Genomic DNA, 22,734 nt, shown 5'->3' on the forward strand with positions numbered 1-22,734 from the left:
GGAAACCTCATTGATACGGCAATGCACTCCTGCAGCCACAGCATCACTGGGTGAGTCTCTCCATGGAAACCTCATTGATACGGCATCACACTCCTGCAGCCAGAGCATCACTTTGTGAGTCTCTGCATGGAAACCTCATTGATACAGCATCACAGTCCTGCAGCCAAAGCATCACTGGGTGAGTCTCTGCATGGAAACCTCATTGATACGGCATCACACTCCTGAAGCCAGAGCATCACTGGGCGAGTCTCTGCATGGAAACCAGATTGATACAGCATCGTACTCCTGCAGCCAGAGCATCACTGGGCGAGTCTCTGCATGGAAACCTCATTGATACGGCATTGCACTCCTGCAGCCACAGCATCACTGGGTGAGTCTCTGCATGGAAACCTCATTGATACGGCAATGCACTCCTGCAGCCACAGCATCACTGGGTGAGTCTCTGCATGGAAACCATGATGATACAGCATCGGCCCTCCTGAAGCAATACTTGGCAGGTTCATAGACCCATAGATACCTCTGGAAGGCATTACAAATTCTTGGTTTTAAGTACATGTGTGAGACATTTGTAGACCATAATTATACATGTCAAAAAGATCTAACAGTCATTGAAAGGAATAGGGTGGTGACAGATATGTGATGCCTGTATTACAAAACATGTCTCATTACTTTAAAAGTTTCAAGCCCGTATTGTTGTTGTAAAGTACTGGATGCCATTTTTACATTGGACCGGCTTTAAGGGATTTGGAATTATGCAGGCAGGCATGGCTGGAATTTTTTCATGTAATTGTGCTCAAATTGAGCTCAACCTAAACTAGATTGGTGTGGGAATACATATGAAAATAAATATATAATATTGATAATAATTATGATCATTACAGTAATAATGCAAATAATAATAACAATAGCAATGATAACCTATAGATCATTAATAAATATAACAAATTACAGAAACGTAACACACACACACACACACACACACACACATAGTACAGATTGATCAGGGCTGAAACAGCATAAAGGTGAAAGGAGTGCAGATGGGAACAGAGTGAGGAACACTGGTCTTGATATTCCAGGGTGCTGGCTTTAAAGCATAAATGCTGAGGTGCTGTAGAAGTCATGGGCGGGGTATCAAGCAGATCCCTTGATATTTCAGGGTGCTAGCTTTAAAGCATAAATGGTGAGGTGCTGTAGAAGTCATGGGCAGGGTATCAAGCAGATCCCTTGATATTTCAGGGTGCTGGCTTTAAAGCATAAATGCTGAGGTGCTGTAGAAGTCATGGGCAGGGTATCAAGCAGATCCCTTGATATTTCAGGGTGCTGGCTTTAAAGCATAAATGCTGAGGTGCTGTAGAAGTCATGGTCGGGGTATCAAGCAGATCCCTTGATATTTCAGGGTGCTGGCTTTAAAGCATAAATGCTGAGGTGCTGCAGAAGTCATGGGCGGGGTATCAAGCAGATCCCTTGATATTTCAGGGTGCTGGATTTAAAGCATAAATGCTGAGGTGCTGTAGAAGTCATGGGTGGGGTAGCGAGCAGATCCCTTGATATTTCAGGGTGCTGACTTTAAAGCATAAATGCTGAGGTGCTGTAGAAGTCATGGGTGGGGTAGCGAGCAGATCCCTTGATATTTCAGGGTGCTGGCTTTAAAGCATAAATGTTGAGGTATTTTAGAAGTCATGGGCAGGGTAGCGAGCAGATCCCTTGATATTTCAGGGTGCTGGCTTTAAAGCATAAATGCTGAGGTGCTGTAGAAGTCATGGGCAGAGTAGTGAGCAGATCCTGGTTGCCACTGGGGTGATTGCTTTGAGTGTAGAGGTGTTCTTTCTCGACCTGTTGCTTGAGTGGTGAAGCCAACTCACTGCGCTGTTTCTGGAAGTGACAATTGAAAGTTGCTCATTGTTTCCTAAGAATTGCAAATGCAGTCTATTAAAATCCCATCAGGATGCTGAGCTGTTTATTAGGCAGTGAGAAATGACTGAAACCAAGGCATTGGCACTGAGGAAAGCAAACCTAGAGAATGTTAATGCCATAGACCCTCACAAACAGGAAATCACAGAAAGATCACAGATCAAACAGGCCTGTAGACCTACCAAAGGACATAACACAGCACCATATAAGGCCCTACGCAGAATGTGCTAGCTAATAGAAATAATAATAATAATAATAATAATAATAATAATAATAATAATAAAAATAATAATAATAATAATAATAATAATAAAAACAGCACAGATTATGGCATACATTAGACCCAGCTGATTGCCCTCCAGATCTAATAAATATAACACAGCAACTATACTCTGACACATCAGTAAGTGTGACACTGACCAGGGAGGCCTGTTATCACAACCGATTCCAACTTTCCGCGGCCTTAAACAAGGATGCACCCTTGCTGCCACCCTACTTAACCTTTATATAAGTGACATTGGAAAACATCTGGGTGCGTTTAGATCCCCCCCCAAATGGGCCCACAAGTAATAGGGTGGCTTTTATATGCCGATGACCTGGTTATTGCACCCTTCAAGAATACGCTGCTGAAAGTAAACTATCAATAAACAACAATAAAACAAATAATATGGAGCTAAACTTTGGAAAAGGAAGATAGAAGATGTCGAAATTCAAGTGGCGCATAAATACATTGCTGCTGAAATACACGAACGAATCGTTGGGTTGCAACATTAAAAGTAATAAAAATGACATCCCCTGCAAAACTGAAGTAAAAGAAAAAATGCAAGCCTGGAGCTCTCATGCGAAGATAATCCAGGGCAAATACGGGATGCTCACTCTCTCCCCAATACTTATCTACTACAAACAAAACATTATTCCATCCGTTATTTATGGTGTGGCTCACAATCAAAGTTATCAACATCAAAGGATTATTTGTGAAAACACTTCTCCCGGTCCCTCCATACTATCCAATTGCATTAATATGTCACAAACCTGGATTTATTTAGCTAAAAGCTAAAGTGAAATAGAACATGTTAGCTTTGTATAGGAAATACGCCTTGAAAGATTCTTACAGAAACACTATAATACCTATAATTAACAATGCAATAGAATGCAGCAATCAATACCACCTAAATGAATGGAGCAAACAATGGAAAAAGCTGACATAGAGATTAGGGCTATACCGAACTTCAGCTTCGAGTCCCTATTCTGCCGAAGTTCGGCTGAAATACAGCTATCCGGCTTCGGCAGAATAGTTTCTGTTTAGGGACTCAAAGCCGAAGTCCACTTTCTATGATTAGCTGCCCTCTCCCTGTTTGGGAGAGGACAGCCAATCATAGAAAGTTTGACAGTGTTCAGGCTGCAGAAGCCAAACAATCTGTTTGCCTATTGGCTTCTGCAGTCTGACCACAGAGGAACCAGCCTAACGTGTTGAAATAGGAAGCGAGGGAAGGGAACAGTTCTTCCCTTCCCTCGCTTCCTATGCCAACAGACGGGCTCCAGCAGATGCCAGCACCCGGACCCAGAGAAATCACCAGGTAAGTGACTCCCCCGCATTCCCCCCTCATCACGGTGAGGCCACGGGGGTGCCCTGCACCCCCGCTGTCTCACCGCAGTAATTGCAGGTATGCTGGTCAGGCCACCGGTGCAAAGCCGGTGGCCCGACATTTATTTTGCATTGGGGGGCTGCTCCTACTGGAGCGGCCCCCCCAGACTCATGAGGCCGCCGGGGCACTGAAGCCACCCTGGCAGCCTCGCTGTGAGATGTGCTCCCCCTCGCCCCTTGAGCACGGTGAGGCCGTGGGGCCACAGGGGACCCCCGTGGCCTCACCGCAATAATGTTGTGTTTGTCGGGCCACCGGGCCAAAGCCGGTGGCCCGACATTGTATTGCATAGGGGGGCCGTGGCCCCCCCAGAGTTATGAGGCCGCCGGGGCACTTTGCCGACCCCGGCGGCCTCCATTTCTAATGTGCCCCCCATGCTCCCTCACCACGATGAGGCCGCGGGGGTGCCCTGCACCCCCACGGTCTCATCGCAGTAATTGCAGGTATGCTGGTCGGGCCACCAGTGCAAAGCTGGTGGCCCGACATTTATTTTGCATTGGGGGGCCGTTCCTACAGGAGCGCCCCCTCCCCAGACTCATGAGGCCGCCGGGGCACTGAAGCCACCCGGGCGGCCTCACTTTGAAATGTTCCCCCACGGTGAGGCAGCAGGGGTGCCATGTGCCCCCCAGACCCGCAATGTTCTCCCATGTTCCCCCACCCCCTCCATTGTGCCATGATGTCCCTGCTGGAGCAGCCCCCAGGGTTGCTTTTAGCCTTGCCCTCCATAGAGTTCTGTGTCTGAAATATTTTATGAGTGGATCTCAGTCCCGCTGGCTGTGATAGGATTTCTGCGTCCCAAAGAGTCTCATAGTTTGTTCCTTTTAGGCCATAGTTTCTTGATCTTATGATCCAGTTGTCCTGGGCCATGTATTTGTTCTTGTAGACTTGTGACAAAATGTGATGAGTAGAATAATTGTGCATTTTCTTAATCCTGCAACACTTGTCTAGCAGTAACATCATCCTTTTCTTTACTTTAGTTATACCACAGCCCAGAAAAGACACAGCACGTACCAAGGAAGCTCACCCCTGAGACGGATTTACACCTCCTTGATGCAGATGCCCGCTTAGTGCCCACAATCCTGGTGAGTACTATGGGGGTTTTACTATTCAGGGGAAGCTTGCGGTGGGAGGTTAACACTCATATGCCTGATTAAATGAAAGACTGCCCTAGAATATCTTTGCCTAAAAAAAAAAAAACTATTCGGCTCACTATTCGGCTCCGGCCGAATAGTTGACAAACTATTCGGTATCCAGCCGAATACTAAATATGCTATTCGGTACAGCCCTAGTAGAGATAAACACGCTCTTAAATAACCCAGATAGAGCAAAGAGAAGGTTTTGGATCCACGATTGGATAGAGACAAGAGAGAAATGTACCAACTATGAAAAATGGGAGCCAAAGAACCATCCATTAAAACGATTTGACCAAACCCTGAAGTACATAATGAAATACCCGGATAAACAATATATGGCAAAGATCCTGAGACTCAGATTGGACCTATGGCCAACAAGAGCGGTTACTGCCAAATGGCAAAAAGAAGAATACACCTCTTCAAAATGCAGATATTGTAAATATGATTCACTCGAAGAAACTCTTGAACACCTAATAATATATTGCCAAGGCTTAACAAAATGAAGGGAGGAATCATACAGTACGTTCTTCGAGACCCATCGGTTAGAAAATCACAAATCAATGTGGTCCAAGATAATTAATGCCAATCATATATCATTGAACCTGATGACTATAAGATTCTTAGAGAAGCCACAGCTTGAGTGACAATGGACTTACGGAACTCAAACAATTCGATCATCGCCTAATTGATTTTAAACGATTGGAATGCATTGCATAGATTAAGTAATTGAGAAATGTAAAAGTTAATATGTAATTGTGTTATATTTTGTTATTGTAACAGAATGCAACAAGCTAACAATAAGCCTAACGTGTTACAACAAATACAAAATAATAATAATAATAATAATAATAATAATAATAATAATAATAATAGTCATAATAATAATGATAATAATAATTTGTATAATAATAAAGTCTTATATAATGGCCTTCTGTTATTTTGTTGCCCTTTCTGGACTTGGCTCTGTAAGAGAAGATAGAGGGTGCCTGTTAGCGGTATGGCATGAGAGTCAGATGCCAGACCAGCGGGGCTGATGGGTCAAGCGTGAAAGTGCCCAGTTCCTTTAAATCAATATACTTCCAGTGGATTGGAGAAGTTGTTTGTGCGTAGGTTATCGTAAAGTAAAGGAATGAAAGTTTAAAGGGTGCTTAGGGTAGTGTTGCCTGCTATAGGGGAGGGTTGTGGTAGATCTGAAGTGAGGAGCATAATTCAGAGCTTGGTAATATTCCTATGGTGGTGACTGGGCCTGTAATTGACATTAGTAGGGGACATTTAAATGTGATGTAAGCTTCAAGGGTGACATATTTAGAGGCTTTTTGGTAGGTTGATAAAGGACATATGTGGTTGTGCTAGCGAAAGGAGGGGTATCTGGGAAAGCAAAGGTAGGATATTATCTCAGGTAGTACAGACCTGCTGGTGAGGTGAGTATGAGGCTTTTTGCTGCACATTTTTTTATTTTTTTATTTATATTTCATTGTATTTACAATTTTTACAAATTGATTTACGTTATTGAAGGATTTGTGTTGTTATTTGTTTTGATGATTTCTGAGTTACTCTTCTATGTCTGTTTCTTCCTGTGGAGTTGTTGAGTTTGAATTTCCTTCTAGATCCAAGCTCTGGAGGAATTTGGCTGTTGCTATGGTCAGGGTTGTAGAATCCCCTCTCATTATCCTGTTCCACCAGTCTTCTTCACTTGATGTCAGATGTTTGAGTTTATGTGGTCGTAGGTAGATGGTTCTAGGTTTTTCTGTTCTTGGGCAATGCAGGAGTAAATGTCGCACTGTTTCGATCTTGTTTGCACTAGTACAGTAGCGGCATATGTTATCTTTAGATTGTTTCTGGAAAAATAAGATTTCATTTGTCTTCAAGACATTCAAAGGTGCTCTTTAACGGTTGTTCGAAGTTGTTTATCCGGAAACTTCTTTAGGTATGTTCTGACCTCGTCTACCTTTTGCGTGTTAATTGTCAGATGGGCTGAAGATGTAAATTCTCCTGCTTTTTCCAGTGTTTCAATCCAATCCTGGATGTTCAGCTTGTCTTTGATTTTCCCAGGAGTACGTTCAATGTCCCATTGGGAGCAACCATTTTTTTCTGCCTGGTCCAGTAGGTTTTCAAACCACATTGTCAACATTTGTTTTTTCTCGCTCATCATTTCATTAAAGATGATGTCAAGGATTTTTGGGCGTGGGTTTCTTAGAATTTTTCCCAGGAATGACAAGTTGTTCCTTTCGACCACCGACTTCATTGATTGTAGGCTCAGCTCACGTCTCATTACTGCCATGGGAGTAGAGGTAGGGAGTCTTAATACCTTACGCCAGAATAGGCCCTCTAATTTTACCCATTGTGTAGACGGCAGTTGAGGCATTGCCTTTGCACCGTAGGTTATTGCTGGTGTAGCTTTTGCTTTGAAGAATTTTCTTACTGGCAGAATTGAAAATTTGCCAAACTTTCTTTCCAAAGTCAAGACTTGTGCTGCAAGTGTTTTCGTCTTCACAAAGAGATGCTCCTGCATACTGATTTCAATTCTGCTGCGAGAGATTTTGATCCCCAGGTATGTAAAACTTTTCACTGTTTCTAGTTTCTCTGACTTTACAAACCAATGTGATCTTCTTGTTGGTTTCTTAGATTTTTCAATGGCCATTATCTTTGTTGTTTTGTTTGTGTTAAGGTCCAAGTCGTTTTTCTTTAAGTAGGCCAAGAGGCTATCTAGTTGACGCTGTAGGCCAATAGCCGTTTGGTCCAAGAGAAGGATGTCATCGGCGTAGAGGAGTCTTGTGACCTTCGATTCCCCTATTGTTGCTGGAAAGGAACGGGTATAATTTTCTGCATCCACGATGTCGGCCACGTAAGCCTTGTACAGTGGGGGGAACAGGGAGCAACCCTGTTTAACCCCCCTTGCTATCTTTATTGAATTTGAGATCTAGCCGGCTTTGTTTAACTGCACTCGCATCAATGCCTCACTGTACAAGGCTTTAACTGGTTCTAAGATGGAAGGTGGGCATTTAAATTTTTCACATTTCTCCCACAGTTTCTTCTTGTTTACGCAGTCAAATACTTGCACTAGGTCTATGGAGGCTATAAATGTTGTTGGATGGTCATCGGTCACTGAATACTAATCATCATAATGTTAGCAGATGTTCCTAGGTTCTTTTTGAAACCAGATTGAAAGCGGTCTGCTGTTTTTGCTTCTTTCTGCCAATCCCGAAATTCGTCCAAAATCACGACCCAAAAGCTTGCCCATCACATCCAATAAAGCTACGGGTCTTTAATTTCTTGGATCGTTCTTTGGAGCCTTCTTATATGTTGGGACTATGTTAGCAGTTTTCCAAGTGGCAGAGATGGTTCTTGTGACCGACATCTGAAAGATTTCTATTATCAGTGTTGCCCAGGCTTCAGCACCCTGTTTCAGCTGGATGTTCGAAATTCCATCAGGACCCGGAGCTCTGGAATTGTTCAACTTCTTTATCTTCTCCAAGATGGTCTGTTTGTTCCATGTGGTCCAATCGTTAACAGCATGGGTTGCTATTTCTGGTTCACTAGGCATCAGTTGTTTAAATAAATGTGTATAGTGTTCCAGCCACTTCTCTTCACTGACGCTGTTGGAGATGCTTGTGTCCATTGATGTTAATGTGCTTTTGATTTTAGACCAGAAGTATTTAGAATTTCTATTGCAAACTGCTCGTAACATAGTCTCTGTGTCTTTTTGGTATGATTTCCATCAAAAAGATTTTAGCCAGGATTTGTAGCATTTTTCTTTTGTTCTAATGCAAAAACTACATTTTCTTGTGATGGATTAGATGGAGCCCGTCTTGAAGCTTTTCTTGAATTAGCTTTCCTCGTCCTTAACTCCTCATTGTATTTGTGGAGGTGTTGGTTTTCCTGTCCAATTCTTACTGATCTTTGATGTAAGTGAGGGATGAGGAGCGGGCAATAATCCAGATTTTCTGGCATCTGCACATCAGTGTATTGCCTAGTTTTTTTGTTTATAGGCGAGCGTGATGGAATGTATTTTGCTTGTGTTGTCAGTTTTAGCCAACATCCTTGTAAGTTCGTTTCCACCTGGTGCGGCATTACTGTAGACGAGCATTTGAATGAGGACCAGGACCATGTCGCTGTTAATAAATTATGGTCACTCCGGAGAGTTTTAACTACCACACATTTTTCCATCAATAAGTACAATTCCTTGGAAGCAAAGATGTAATCGATGGTACTTTTGTTATCTTCGCTTTCCCAGGTCGGGACCCGATGTGAAGCCTTGTCTAGTGAATTGAGGTTATGCAGGTCACAAGAATCCATCAGTTCGGACCATATTGAACCTCTCTTCATTGCTTGAAGACTATGATTAGTTTTAATTAAAGACACGTTATTCCCTCCTTCTGAGCCTGGGCAGATGGCGTTCAAATCGCCACATATCAAGATATGGTCCACACTGTAGGTCGTTGTGGCTACAGTTAGTAATGTCTCCACATCGTTTATAAATTCTTTTGTTGGAGGCGGCGCAGGATTACAATAAATATTCAGTAGTAATATAAGGTTGTGATTTGTACTCCCCGATTGCCTACTATTTTTCTCCCATTCTAGTAAAATTGCTTGGATAGCAGGAGATGATACCAGGCTGCGTGATATTCGCAAACTCCCTCCTGTGTGGACTGCTATTAAAAGGCCCGATGTTGGACAACCTTTTTCCCTTCATGTGCTGGAGAAAGTAGGATCTCAAAGCCTTTCATACTGGGAGGGAGTAGCAGCCAAGTCTCTTGTAGACTTATAATATTAAATTGGCCTAAGTTGAACTCACCAGCCTGCATGAGGTGCGTGTTGCCTCTGGTGTTCCATAACCCAATGGTGATGTTTTGATCAGTGATTTTACTTTTTACCGATTCTCTTCTAGGACAAAAGGGAGTAATAGTTGGTTGCTATTTTCTAGTGTAACGGGTCAAGACCGACGGAATCCATGCCCATCTTTTTGAGTCCTTATCAGTGTTATCTTGTTGCCATGTTGTTGAGGGAATTGTAGTTGGAATTACTCTGTTTTTTCCTCTACTGTTGTGTAGATGGTTCGGACCCATCTTTCTCTCCTTGTCTCTTGTTTGATCAACCTTGTCCAGCGATTGATTTCTCTTTGTTTTCTCTCCCAGATAATTCTTCATGTTTGGTGTTTGGTTAGTCGATCTCTCCCTTCTTTTTTCCTATGCTCATTGGCCTGGTTACTCTCCACTTGTTTTGTATTTTGTGGCTTGTGACCTCTTTCTTCCGCAGTTTCTCGAAGAAGATAGCCCCTCTTTGAAGTTCCCCTGCCGTAAGGAGCAAGAGTTTCTTGTTTGTGTGAGATGTGATATGTAGAAAAATGCTATCCGTATGGCGCTTATGGGCAAATTCCACTACCTTTATATCAAAACTTCTAATTTGGTCTCCGTTTGTAATTCTGTCGAGCAGCCTCAATATTGCTCTTCTTTTTAGGATGATTGTCTCTCCAGTGTTGGGTCATTTTTCCAGCTTTAGTGTTCTTAATTACTTCCTCTTATGAATAAAGAGAGCTGAAAGTTCGAGTTTGATCAAGGTTTGAAGAGAAAGTGGTTCTTTGATTGACTTGTTTTCTTTTGTCGAGGGATTTTTCTCGACGTCTGTAATCTTCTTTGGAAGGAACCATACCTCTCTGATTGTGAGGATAGTCTGATTTTTCGTTGGTTCTCTTTATAGTAACATCGTTTTTTCTGTATTTCCTTTCACTGTTAGGCGTACCTTCATCAGGCTTTTTGCCCGAGGGTATCCATGTTGACCCTCTTTTTCAGCTTCTAAGACAATCTTCTCTGTAGTCTCTGTCTCTGTTAAATTGGTCTTTATTTATCTTCATGCCCGACAGTCAGTTCAATGTGCTCCTTTCTGGGGTGATCTGATTTCTTTCTTTACTTTGTTCGTGAGCATTTTTTCATAGTTTTTTTAATATGATGTTTGTTTCTGCCTGGAGCCTCGTGGTGGTCGTTCTTCGCCCGCGAATGACACCTTCCCTTTTTTCGCTGTCGGGCACAGGAATTCTGACTCTGAGTTTTCTATGGCGTAAACACTGACGTTAGATAAATCGATCATATTTTCTTCAGACTCTTCATAGAACGCTCTTTTCTCGCTCCTCTGTTGGGGTGTGTTCTCTGTGTTTAGAGGTTTTTTATCTAGAACAGTTATCCATTTTGTCATGAGCTCGTTTGGGTTTACAGTGTTCTCTGTGCGCCTCTGGCTATGTTGCGGTAGAGGGCTCTTGATTACCTTCACTGGAGTCCGTTTCTTTGACTGTGACTGACCAGTTGCTTGGAAATCTTTCACCTTAGCATCAGGTGGTAGACTAGAATTTCTAGTTTTGCTCTCATATTTCTGTTTAGGGTTTTGTTTATTCTCCTCGGGTCTATTGTTTTTCTGGCCATTTTCCCCTTCTAGGTTTTGCGTTAGGTATTCGGGCTTGCAATGGCCTTTCTCTAAAGCGTTCAATTCTAGATGGGCTTTCTTAGTTGAGCCTTGTATACTCGTGGCTTCTTTCAATGATTTTCCCCTCGAGGTAGTACATGTTTGTTTACCTCTTATTTCTTGAGATGTCTCCTCAATTTTATGTTGGTTGTTCACAGTGGTGACTCTCATATTGGAGTCCTTGATCGTCGCTATTTGTTCTTTATCTTGCGTTGTTTCTGAATCCAAAGCATAATAAGGTTGAGTGCCAATAGTGAGTGAGTTTATTTTAAAATGAAACAACTCTTGTCTTTGTTGTTCCTGGAGGTTTATGGATATTTGAGTTTTCATTGTTGCTTGGTCTCTTGTGTTCTCATTCCAGGCTTCTACAGCCATTATGTAACATTCCAAATGTGTCAGTTTTGAGTTTACAGATGTTAAAATAGATGTGTGATCCTTTAATGTTTAGTTAATGGATTCGTATAGCTTTCCGAATGGTGCTAGAGCAATGGTCACTGCCGACATTACGGCAAGGATATCCGGCTTTTTCTGTGGTGAGTTTGTTTCCATTGTCTTAAGGATTTCCCGTTCTGGTTTTCCTTTTTTTGGAGTAGAGAGGAACGATCGAGATATATCCACTTGGTAGTCTTTCTTGATTTGTTGTAAAGTCAATTTCTGGTGAGGAATCGACACTCTTTGTACGATTTTGTGATTCTGGCTGATCTCTGCCAATTTTACTTCTTCACAACCCGTTATATGGGGAGATTTGAGCTTTGATGTAATGTCTAAAGTCTGCAAACCTTGAGTAATCTTCACTTCCTTATGCAGTTTCTTCGATGTGTTATCTTTGGGGAGGATTGGTTTTATCTCTGGGGTACTCCCCTTATTGCTCACCTTAGTTATTTGGGCTTTGAGATGAGAAGTCGCGCCACTGACAGTCGAGGTCTTAGGTTGTCCGAGGTGCCAACGTGTTTGAGCCAACGTACAGCCACTTGTGGATATCTGTGCTAAGACTGGTTGCTTGGAAGCTTTCTCTCGGGGTGAAGTTGGAATCCCCTTGAGTATTTCAGCATCCAATAATTCGAATTGGTTTGCTGAAGGAGTTTTTCCTAGTTTGTTGAAAAACTTCCAATAGGATTATTTGTGAAGATTGCCGATGTGCCAGATTTCCTGGACTGCAACTTCATAGTCACTCTTGAGTTTGGTGTTGATGAACAGGTTATGATGGATTTTGTCCATCTATGGTTTTGTGGACTCTGATTTTCTTGGGTTTTATGTAAATTGAACGCATAGATGTTGTTCTCTCTTTTGTGCCCATTGAGTGAATGATTCAACTCTTTTTGGATGAATGCTCCTTCATGTTTGTCTATTGCTGAGTAGATCCGAGTCTTTGACCAGTTATGTTCTCTAAGCATATTAAGGTCATGTGTTTCATGTTCATCTGTGTCTTCCATGTTAGATATGCTGGTGTTGATATGCTGGTGTTGAATAGAGTATTTTCTCTAAAATCCATTAAATTTAAGTGTGGGCTTCATAAATCAGATTAACTTATTTGATTCTGAAAGCTGCTTGAGCACTTTCTCTGTATTCAAACTTGACACATTCGTTTGAGGTTTATCAAAAAATGTGTCCTGTTTATTTTTAATATTTCCTATGACTGAAGTAATCTGCATTTCCAGCCATTGTAGGTTGGCATCCTCACCTTTTGCTTCAATTCCAGAGACAATCGCAAACACTCCTCCGAAGGCTTCTGTAGCCGGCCACCAGGGGGCCGGCTACAGCTCTTGTCCTCAATGCCTTCCATGCTTCCTGTTCAAGGAGGCCCCGATGGATGCAAGCCCCACCAGCCAGCTGCCTCGCTCGCTGGTGCACTCTCTCCCTCCACCGCCACAGGATCAGAGGCCAGAGAAACTACCACTCCCCCAAGGGGCCCGCAAACAGGGAGCGGGCCAGGAAGCTCGCCCGCTATGATCTCTGTGCCACTCCCCCTGGTGCTCTGCTGGCCTTTGTGTCCCTCCAGCCCCCCACTCCCCAGCGCCACGGGAAGATGCCGTCCTCGGCAATTTCCCAGGCAAGCCCCACCCCCAAAGGGGTCCGCAAGAGAGCAGCCTGGATGAAACACTGCGTCACCCAACAGGACTCTACCCCACGGTAAGCTCTGCTTGTGGGGGGACCTAAGAGGAGGGATTGGGGGAGAACACTTGAGCATCGGCAAGTTTGTGGTCCGATTTTTTTATATGTCGTAGGTTCCCACAAATCCGACCTTTTGCTGGAATCATTGTTTGGGTGCTGTGGAAGCAGAGTGGGCTCGAGCTGCATGGAATTTAGGCCATTATGGGAAGTTTTAACTTCTTGTTTTTCAAACGGCTTTTTCATTGTAAGACGACCGCTTCTCAAAAGGCGGCCCGTTTCTTCCAATTCTAATGCAGGCAAAGTTTCTGTGCTGTTAGGGCTTTGCTTCTCGCTTCCATTCTCTTCCACCACCATCGTCTCTTTTCGTTGGATCATGGTTTCTTCAGCTTCTTCAGAGTGTATATGAGCGAGGGGTGCTGTCATCCTGCCAGCCAGACTGCACCTCCTCGCAGCTCTCTGTGGCCGCTGAGTGGCCAAAATGGGTTTTCAAACCCTGTGCCTCAATGAAAGGCAAGAAAAGATTCTCACAACAAAAAATGAAGATAGCTTACTGCCAGACTATACCTCCTCACAGCTCTCTGCCGCAATGCTGACGTTGCACATTGTGTGGTCCCCTTATTGTGGAAGCCCGTCCATGTGAAGATCAATTAGAATAGTCCAGTTGGTTTTAGTCAAGGAGGGATGTCAGTACTCTCTGCAATTTAAACATGTATTCAGATGGAGGAGGATGAGGCAAGCTCTATAAAACAGGGGATTCTGACTGGTGATCTTGCAGGGAGTTAGTTGAAGAGGTGAGGTGTTAGTTGGTTTCTGAAGAGCAGTATTCCTCTATTTGTGTTTGGTAAGGATGTGGAAAACGGAGCCTCAATGGCCTAGACGATTGTGGCAAGATATCTTTTCTTTCTGATGGATTCCAGGCCATTACCTGTAGGAGCGGTGCACAATGAATTGGGTTTTGAAGTTGATCCACTTTTGATATTCAGAACCAATAGATTGTACATAATTCTGGGCTGATAAGTTACTTTTTTTTAGAGATAAACTGGTCTCCACATTACAGAGTCTGTTGAGTAGATCATTTAGATAGTAAAGTTAAAGGCTGTTGAAATAATCATATCTTGATAGTATTAGGGAGAACGCTGCCATGGGTAGGGCATGGGCAGTGTTTGAAAGTCAGATAGGGCATTGGCATGGGGGTGTGTGAAGGTCAGACAGGGCATGGGCATGTGTGTGAAGGTCAGGGAGGGCATTGGGGTCTGAAGGTCAGGTAGGGCATGGGCAGGTGTGTGAAGGTCAGGTAGGGTGTGGGCAGGTGTGTTAAGGTCAGGTAGGGCATGGGTTGGTGGGTGAAGGTGGGGCATGGGTGGTTGTATGAAGGTCAGGTAGGACATGTGCAGGTGTGTGAAGGTCATGTAGGGCATGAGTGGGTGAATGCATCTCAGATAGGACATGGGTAGGTGTGTGAAGGTGAGGTAGGTCTTGGGTGGATGTGTGAAGGTGAGGTAGGGCATGTGTGGGTGTGTGACGGCCAGGTAGGACATGGGCAGGTGTGTGATGGTCAGGTAGAGCATGATGCATTGTACAGTATGGAATTGGAAGAAACAGCACTATATGATGGTTTTCCCCTCTGGTTCAAGTGTGAGGCTGCTGTCCATTCGCACAGTAGGTGTCAAAAGTGGGCAAGGTTCCATTGTTTCTGGCTTGGTGATTTGTGCAAAGCTCGATGGTGTGGTGTCTGTGGTCTGTTTTTAATGTGCTGAACTTACCTCTGGTGGCAGTCACACGTACATCTACCTGTGTGAGGCAGGTGTTAAGCTCAGTTGTATTTGTTGTTGGGTCCTTTATGATTTGATAAAGAAATTAAGCTAACAATGCCTGGATTGCTGATAAGTTCCAAGAGGGGGACATGCATGTGTACAGCAGAAAGGTGAATAGCTGGAACCTTGGAGGACTCCACGTCAGATTGGAACGAGATGGTCTGCAGTTGGTCATGTGTGTTGTTTTTGTTATCCCAATCAGGAAGGTTGGGAATCAGAAAACATCAATTCCCATGATCCCCAAGTCCCTCAGGCTCTTTAGCAGGATCTCATGGCTGATGCTGATGAATGTCAAGTGGATGCCCTGTTGGATGAGTGCACTAGTTGTGTTGCTCTATAACATATCCCATTCCCATTCCATGAAAGAGTGTATTTTGTTTCCCAAGATCATGAGTCTATGTTGGGATTTGTGGAGTCGGTTGTTGCTCTCAATGTATTCTTGGAGCAGATTGAATATGTTTTTTTCAATATTAGTCAAATCTATGTTGTGTTGGAGATGAGAGAGTAGAGGTCTGGGTTGTTGGGGTCTGTCTGGGTTTTTTAAGAAGGGATTTAATTGAGAACTTTTTAAGAATGTTGGTTAAAAAACCAGATTTATTGTATTTGGATAAAGGGGAGTACATGTCTCCTGGGGAGATTCATGGGCTACTAGAGATGGGTTTTCAAAGCAAGGCATGAATTGCGAAAAGTTGGAAAGCTTTTACTAATGGAATGGAAGAAGATGCCCTCGGGCAAGGTGTGCACTACAAATACATAAAAAAATAAAATACAAGAAGTAGGACTCTCTTGCCTAAGTGAGCAGGGACATGTTTGATATTTACAGAGTAGCTGGACTTGGAAACATTGAGTATTCTTGCTGAAGTCTGTCATGCAGGGATAACAGAATTCTTTGGTTCTTCTATTTATGGATGTAAGACTTTCTTTTGACTGTGGAGTCGATGCAAGATAGTTAGTGGTGGGGGGGGTTTGGTCAGATTATTTCAGCTCCCCAGAGCATCAATTGGCGGTGTCTGGCTAGTGTTGAGAAGAAATAACCTCCTATCACTTCTACACATTTCCGAACCTATGTTTTCATGATACAATTCAACTTGGGGCTAAACCATTTGGAGGCCTATGGACTTTGTCATGTTTTAATGATTTGTTTAGAGCTGTGGAGCTGTGGTGGTGTTTGCATAGTCCTGAATGCCATTAAGCAGGTAATGTGGTGTCTGCTGTGAGGGTTCGACAAAATGTCCTGCTTAGTGTCTTTGAGGTTTTGCAGGAGGGAGTCCTTTGATTTTTTTTCCATTGTCTGGTAATTGTTGGGGGTCATTTGGAGATGTCTGCTTGTCAGGACCTACTGTGTAGATGGTGAATGGGATAATGAGGTGGCTACGCCAGAGTGGCTGCTCTGGTGTGGGGACAGTGACAGTGTTCTCGCTGAAGAATATGCTGTGCAAGGAAAGTCACACGAGTTGGCTCTTCAAAATTTGGTTGATGTCAAGCTGGGAACCCCACTCCATTACCATAAGCTGCCATAGTAAGGGCACTAGGAGGCAAAAAGCTTTGGTTCACAGAAAGGGCTACTCTACATCAGGACGCCGTCACCCACTTTGCCTTCCGTAGAATGCTGGTGAGCAGCTCACCAGACGCCTGAAACCTCACTCAAGTACAATGCACCGTGGGACATAGTGCATAATAATGAGAGAAGCTATTAGAAAGTGGATATGTTAAAGCAGTCATTAAAAAATCTCAAATGCATTCACTGGAGCAAAGCCCTATCTTTATGCCCTGTTCGGTTGTAGGATGTGAGTGTTCCATTTTAAAAAGTCAGCGTTGAAACATAAAGATAGTATTTAGATTACTTTGTATGACAGGAGTGGTGACCTGACATAAAGTAATTGATTAAAAAAATGTGCTCTGCCTACAGAAGGCCTTACAATGTAAGAACACTCATTCAGCTGCCAGCAAGCCACATTAGTCCTGCTGACTTTAGAAGAGTAAACATCTGTTGATACCTCTTCAGCCGCCTCCGTACAACAGGCGCTTAAGCTGTGGGTCCGATTCATTCTACTGGGGTCGAAGCATCCGCACCTGCATGTGCTGACCCTTGCCACAAATGCATATAGGGTTTTATGACGTATGGAGTGCTTCAATAGTGGTGGCAGGCATGGGTGGGTATTAGGAATACTGTATGTGATGCCAGTCGTGATATGTGCAGGGGGCTGGTTACATTAGTGGGCACTTTGGCATGTATTGCCATGGTATGCTCAGTTACGTTAGTTCCTAGCAATCATTGCATCTGTGCTGCATTGCCACAACATTCCATCTATGATGTGTCTGGGTTCTTCCTGTCAACATGTTGAAACCTGGAACCATGAGGAGTCTTGGAGCATTGCAAGGTTTCAGGTTCCAGGCAGAGCCAGTTGGTGGCTGGTGGCAACCAGATGCCGCGGCTTGATCCAACATATCTTCCTTACGTAAAGGTATCTTTATTATATCACATCACTGTGTCTTATGTGATTCCAGAAGCCCTTACAGTTGATCATAACAGTGGGGTTATCATCTCTAGCGGCTCTGCCCCTGGAACAGTATCCCTCTGAGAATCGTATCTGAATAAAGACACATTTCAAGCTGGCGTATCTAGCCCCCAGAGGGGGGATGGCACCTTACATCCTCATCCCGGATGGGTGTTGGGGTGGCCCCACCTCTCCCACCTTCAGCCTGACTATGGTGCATTGACTCTTGCACACTGCCCTCCCAGCACTTTCCCTCTGATACGCTGCATGTTCCTACACCCCTGTATAAGGTTGTCTTGGTGGCAATGCCACCATTGCGTTCCTCTCTCCTGCCGTAGGAGCTCTAAGCTTGATGTGCTGACATCTCTGAATGACCCTCTTTTATGTCCTCCCTTTGCTTGTGATTGTACTTGATGCTGCAAAGCATCCCTGTACTGTAGCTGCTGTCATATGATACATACAATAAAGATACAGTAATAAATAAATAAATAAATGCATACATCAATACATAAATACTTTCTAACCTTTGTGTAGGCACGATTCACAGGGGACTGCACCCAGCACATTAAGGAAAATGTTGATGCACCTGTGAAATGCCAGATAATGTTGCAGTCCTGCCCTGTGTGTTGTATCTTGATTGTATGTAAAACATCTTTTATTTTTGCATAGAGCGGTTCCATTTTCTATGCTGTTTACATGTAATTTGCTGCTTACCGTCATTCTCTTTAGATTGGCTGCTTGTCTGAAAGGAAACGAGGGGGATCTCAGGGAAACCTCTTCTTGTAGAATGGATTGTAGTTCCTTAGCAATCGTGCTGTGGGCTTCCACCCTTTAGATTGCATGTGAATACCAGTAGCACCTGGGTTTGGGCCTCTTCTGTTGTGTATTCTGAGTGCTTGCTCTGGGGAATCTGTGTTGCCCGGTGAGTCCTGCTGTCCAGAATTCTGTGGTTGTATCCATGGTTTATAAAGTCTGATGTCAAAGCTTGTATGCTGTTATCCTGGTCTGTCTGTCTGAGTATATTCAGTTGAATCGTTAGTGCTTGGTTGGATATTGAAGCTGTCACTCTTCAAATAGCTGGCTCGGTCACTTTGTTTGTAGTATACTGTGGCCTGTTGCTGGTCATCCTTTATGTATATGGTGGTGTCAAGGAAATGTACATTTTCTAGAGGTTTTAGGGTATGGGGCTGATGGTTGCATGAAGTTCATTAAATCATCTGCAGAAGCTTTGAAGGTCCTAGTCCCCTGCAGTCCAAATCAGAGCCATATCATCGATGTAGCACAGATATTTCAGTGGTCTACAGTCGCAAGTGATGAGGAAATCACACACTCATTTTGCCATGCATAAATGTGCAAATTAAGGTGCCAACCAAGTACCCCTCGCCACCCCCACCATTTAGAGATAAGTTGCAGTGCTGAATATGACAAAGTGGTGAGTCCAGATGAATGCTATGCACTTAGCTATAATGTCAAGACGTGTGTTGTGATTGGTAATAGCATTATTACATGTCTCAGTGCCTTCGATGCGGAGAATGTTTGTGTAACTCCACGTGCATGGTTGATAGTAATATGCTGTTTGAGAGGGGGCCTTTATCATCCAGTTTGTTGAGTAGAGCAGGGAGTCCTTGCTGTAGCTGGGTGTCTCTTGTTTAAGTGACTCCAAGATTTTCTCTCCCCAGCCAGACTTGTCAGTGTTCCTGATACAGCTGTGAGTTGGCATCCAGAGTGGTGCTCGTTGTGTATCTTGGGGAGTGCAGAGAAAGTAACAGTTACAGGGTTGTCTGGTACCAGGCCCTAAAGAAGCTCCTGGATGTCATTCAGAAGTCTTGTTATAATCTTCTTGAGTTCACTTTTATATTGTTTCATTGGATCTTACTGCAACATTTTGTAGTATCTTGTGTCAGAAAGTTGCCTGTGGCTTCCTGAACATTGTCACTGGTGTTCTTTATAACAACTCCTTCTTTGACTGCTGGTTTGATTGTAATATTCTGATTGTTGTTTAGAGATGCTATGGCCCTAATTTCTGTTGGTGTCAGGTTGTAGGAGTGTTGCATCTGTTTGTGTGCTATGGCAGATGTCACTCTATCGGAACAAATATACCATTGAATAGGTCGAGAAAGAACACTCTTTACACTCTCCTTTGGTCCTATGCCCCTAATACATGTACACAACACTTGATACGTGGTACCCAGTGTGGGTAATTTCTTGATTTGTATAGTTTGACAGGTTGCATATAGTCAAATGTTTTTCATAAACATCATACAGGGAGATAGATCACAACAACATAAACACTGATTGGTCCAATTGATTGTGCATCAGAACATGAAAATACATCAGTCACTGCCAGAACTATGAATTAATGAACATTTCCAACAAAGATAACAAGACAGATAACAAAATGTTCTATAAGAGAACAGTGACAATTCACTGTGGTTTTAAAAGATGCGTCTATCATAGCATATGCAGCCTGCTCTTTAATTGTTTTATAACATTTAACAGCTCAGTGGGATAGTGCTCATGCTGCAATGATCTGCACAGAACCTCTAGTTGAAGGTAAACCCTTCTGCTAGGATACATTTCTCTATTTTAAATGTTATTAGAAATACTTTTAAATTGAGTTGTATTAACAGCTATTAATCAAATGACAACATTTTCCAGGATTGTGGAAGTGAGTCACATTACAGAACGTGTGAATGTGTGACCCTGTAACTAGCTGCCTGCTCACAGCAGCACAGAAAGAGCACTGGCCTTTAACTTCACACCAGCTTGTATTCAGTGGTCCTTTAGCCACCAGCAGGGCTCTAATTGATGTACTAACTCTCTCTGGGTGTCATTGCCCTGCTGGAACTAGAAGGAAGCTGATGGACATGACCTAAGGAGCATATGAACATGTGAGAAGCTGCATCTCACTCAGTCCACTCCCAGTGACTGAGCATATGAAGTGTCTCTCTTAGGGCTCTCCTCAGTTGCTTCAGTCCATCCCAGCCCTACCCCAATGCAATCAACATCTATGGATGTATAAATAGACAGGTTTCACTATGTTCTTAAATGTAGAGTAAGATAGGCCCTCATTATGAGTTTACCAGGAGGACTGCAGTGCTACCGGCGGCCTACCAGCAATCTCTGCTTACCGTTTCCACTGCCTGATAGCCCGGTAATAACAGGATATTCTGGCCAGCGGAGAAACGGTAAGTTCCTATTCCTGTGGAGTCCTATAGGATCAAGGAAGCACCGGAGCTGCTAGTAACGGTGCTGGTGTTTTAGTGAAAAATCTGCTGGTAAAGGCTTGACTTACCAGCAGGTCAGGCCCGCCAGTAGTTGAGTGCTCCTGCCGACAGACGTGTAGTTTGCCGGTTCGGAAAAGGTGCAAGTAATCATTGTTGGTTGCATGCCTTTATAATGAATCATTTTATAATGAATGCACATATAACACATGTTTTATAACAACAAAACATAAACATTTTATTTATGTTTTATTTTTTGGGAGGTCCTCCGCCAAACCCCCATTTCCCACCCCTAATGCCCAAACCATTTCCCCACAAGATTTAACCCTTTACCCCACCCCACATGCATTTTCATCAAGTCTTTCATTATAAAATGTTCGTTATATGTGCATTCTACATACAGTTTTCGGCATAAAGACTGTATATCATTTTTGTTATCAGCCCTTTTTTCCAGACTGACAAACATGTAAAGCGACCATACTCTATCGATACTAAAAAGAGTAAAAATGGGAATCATATATATATTTTTTTTTATTGAAACACCAGCCTGATATGCCTCAATGCAAGCATTTTTGGCATCAGACTTATATTACAATCTATCCATATATACAAAAAATTCCAAAATGCTCAAAATCTTGTTTCAATTAGAAATTCATTTCAAGTCGTAAAGAGTCCATGTAATTGACTACGGCACAGCTAAGTTTGATACAATGTCCGGCTGCCGCATATGACCTCCAATCTCGACTATAGTCTCCCAGATGCTGCATTCGTTTTGTGATGGTTTCCTTACATCTGGTAAGGAGATGTTCGGAAGTTTCGGTTTCGCAGTGACAAAAGCGACATAGATTATCCTTTGCTTCTTTAAAGTGACGCCTCTACACCATTTCTTTTGTTTTAACTGCGTTTAAACGGAACCGTAGAAACTGCTCACGATGGTGTCGAGGCGGGCAGTTTTTTAGATAGTTGCTTGTAACATTTAGCTTATGTGTCCCGATTCCAGCGTCTAAGGTGGTCGGCATCAAGAGACGTCGATCATTGTTCAAAATCCAGCACCATTGTTCAAACATTTTTTTGCAGATTGTGGTCTCATCAACAAATCATTCAAGTTGAGATTAGCAGTGGCCAGAATTGACAGCATGATTTGTTTCCACTCCTCTAAAAGTTTCGATTTCCCTGTGTCACTTATTGCGGAAAAAATTGGAAATGCAGGAGCTGTTGGAGTCAAGTTCATCTTGCGCATTGCTGTTAGAGACTTCCACATTACATGGGAGTGTAGAGAATTTAATGAGAGTTCATATCTAATTTGGATCATCGAGATGTAAGTAGGAAGCTTCAGAACACGGCACCAAAAAATTCCTTCCAGCTTTTGCCAGAACGAACATCTATGTTCCACCAGCTTCTGAACCAAAAATGATTGCTGGTACCACCTTTTGGGTATAAAAGGTCAAGACTGGTGCTAGAGTAAACTTGCTGAAACTTCTATTCAGCAGTTGTCCCTGAATGCTGAATTGAGTCATTCGGTTGAACATGTCGACCTTCCAGTGATGTTCATGCACTGAGTTGTTAAAGGTGATTAAAAGGTATCTAATTGAGTTTACTACATCAAGACGGTTTTTCGTCAATTTTCCACGTAAAGATTTTCTGTTTTTTTAAACGGCTTTGGCCAATGATGATGATCTTAGTTTTTTGGATGTTTAACACCAGGTCATTTTTTGTTCAAATAATCGTGAAGATTTGTTAGTTGACGTTGTAGACCAATCTGGGTCCTGTCCAGTAGGACCACGTCATCAGCATATATTATGCATCCTATTTCATTATTGTTTAATTTTGGTGGAAAACATCGCACATTTTTGCGATGAGCAGGGATGTCAGAGATAAACAATTTGAAAAGTTCGGTAGCTAAAGGGCAACCCTGTTTCACGCCCAAGCTTGTTGGTATCTGCTTG

This window comes from Ambystoma mexicanum, chromosome 2q (assembly GCF_040938575.1).
Source record: "Ambystoma mexicanum isolate Mex_15411 chromosome 2q, UKY_AmexF1_1, whole genome shotgun sequence".
Taxonomy (NCBI): domain Eukaryota; kingdom Metazoa; phylum Chordata; class Amphibia; order Caudata; family Ambystomatidae; genus Ambystoma; species Ambystoma mexicanum.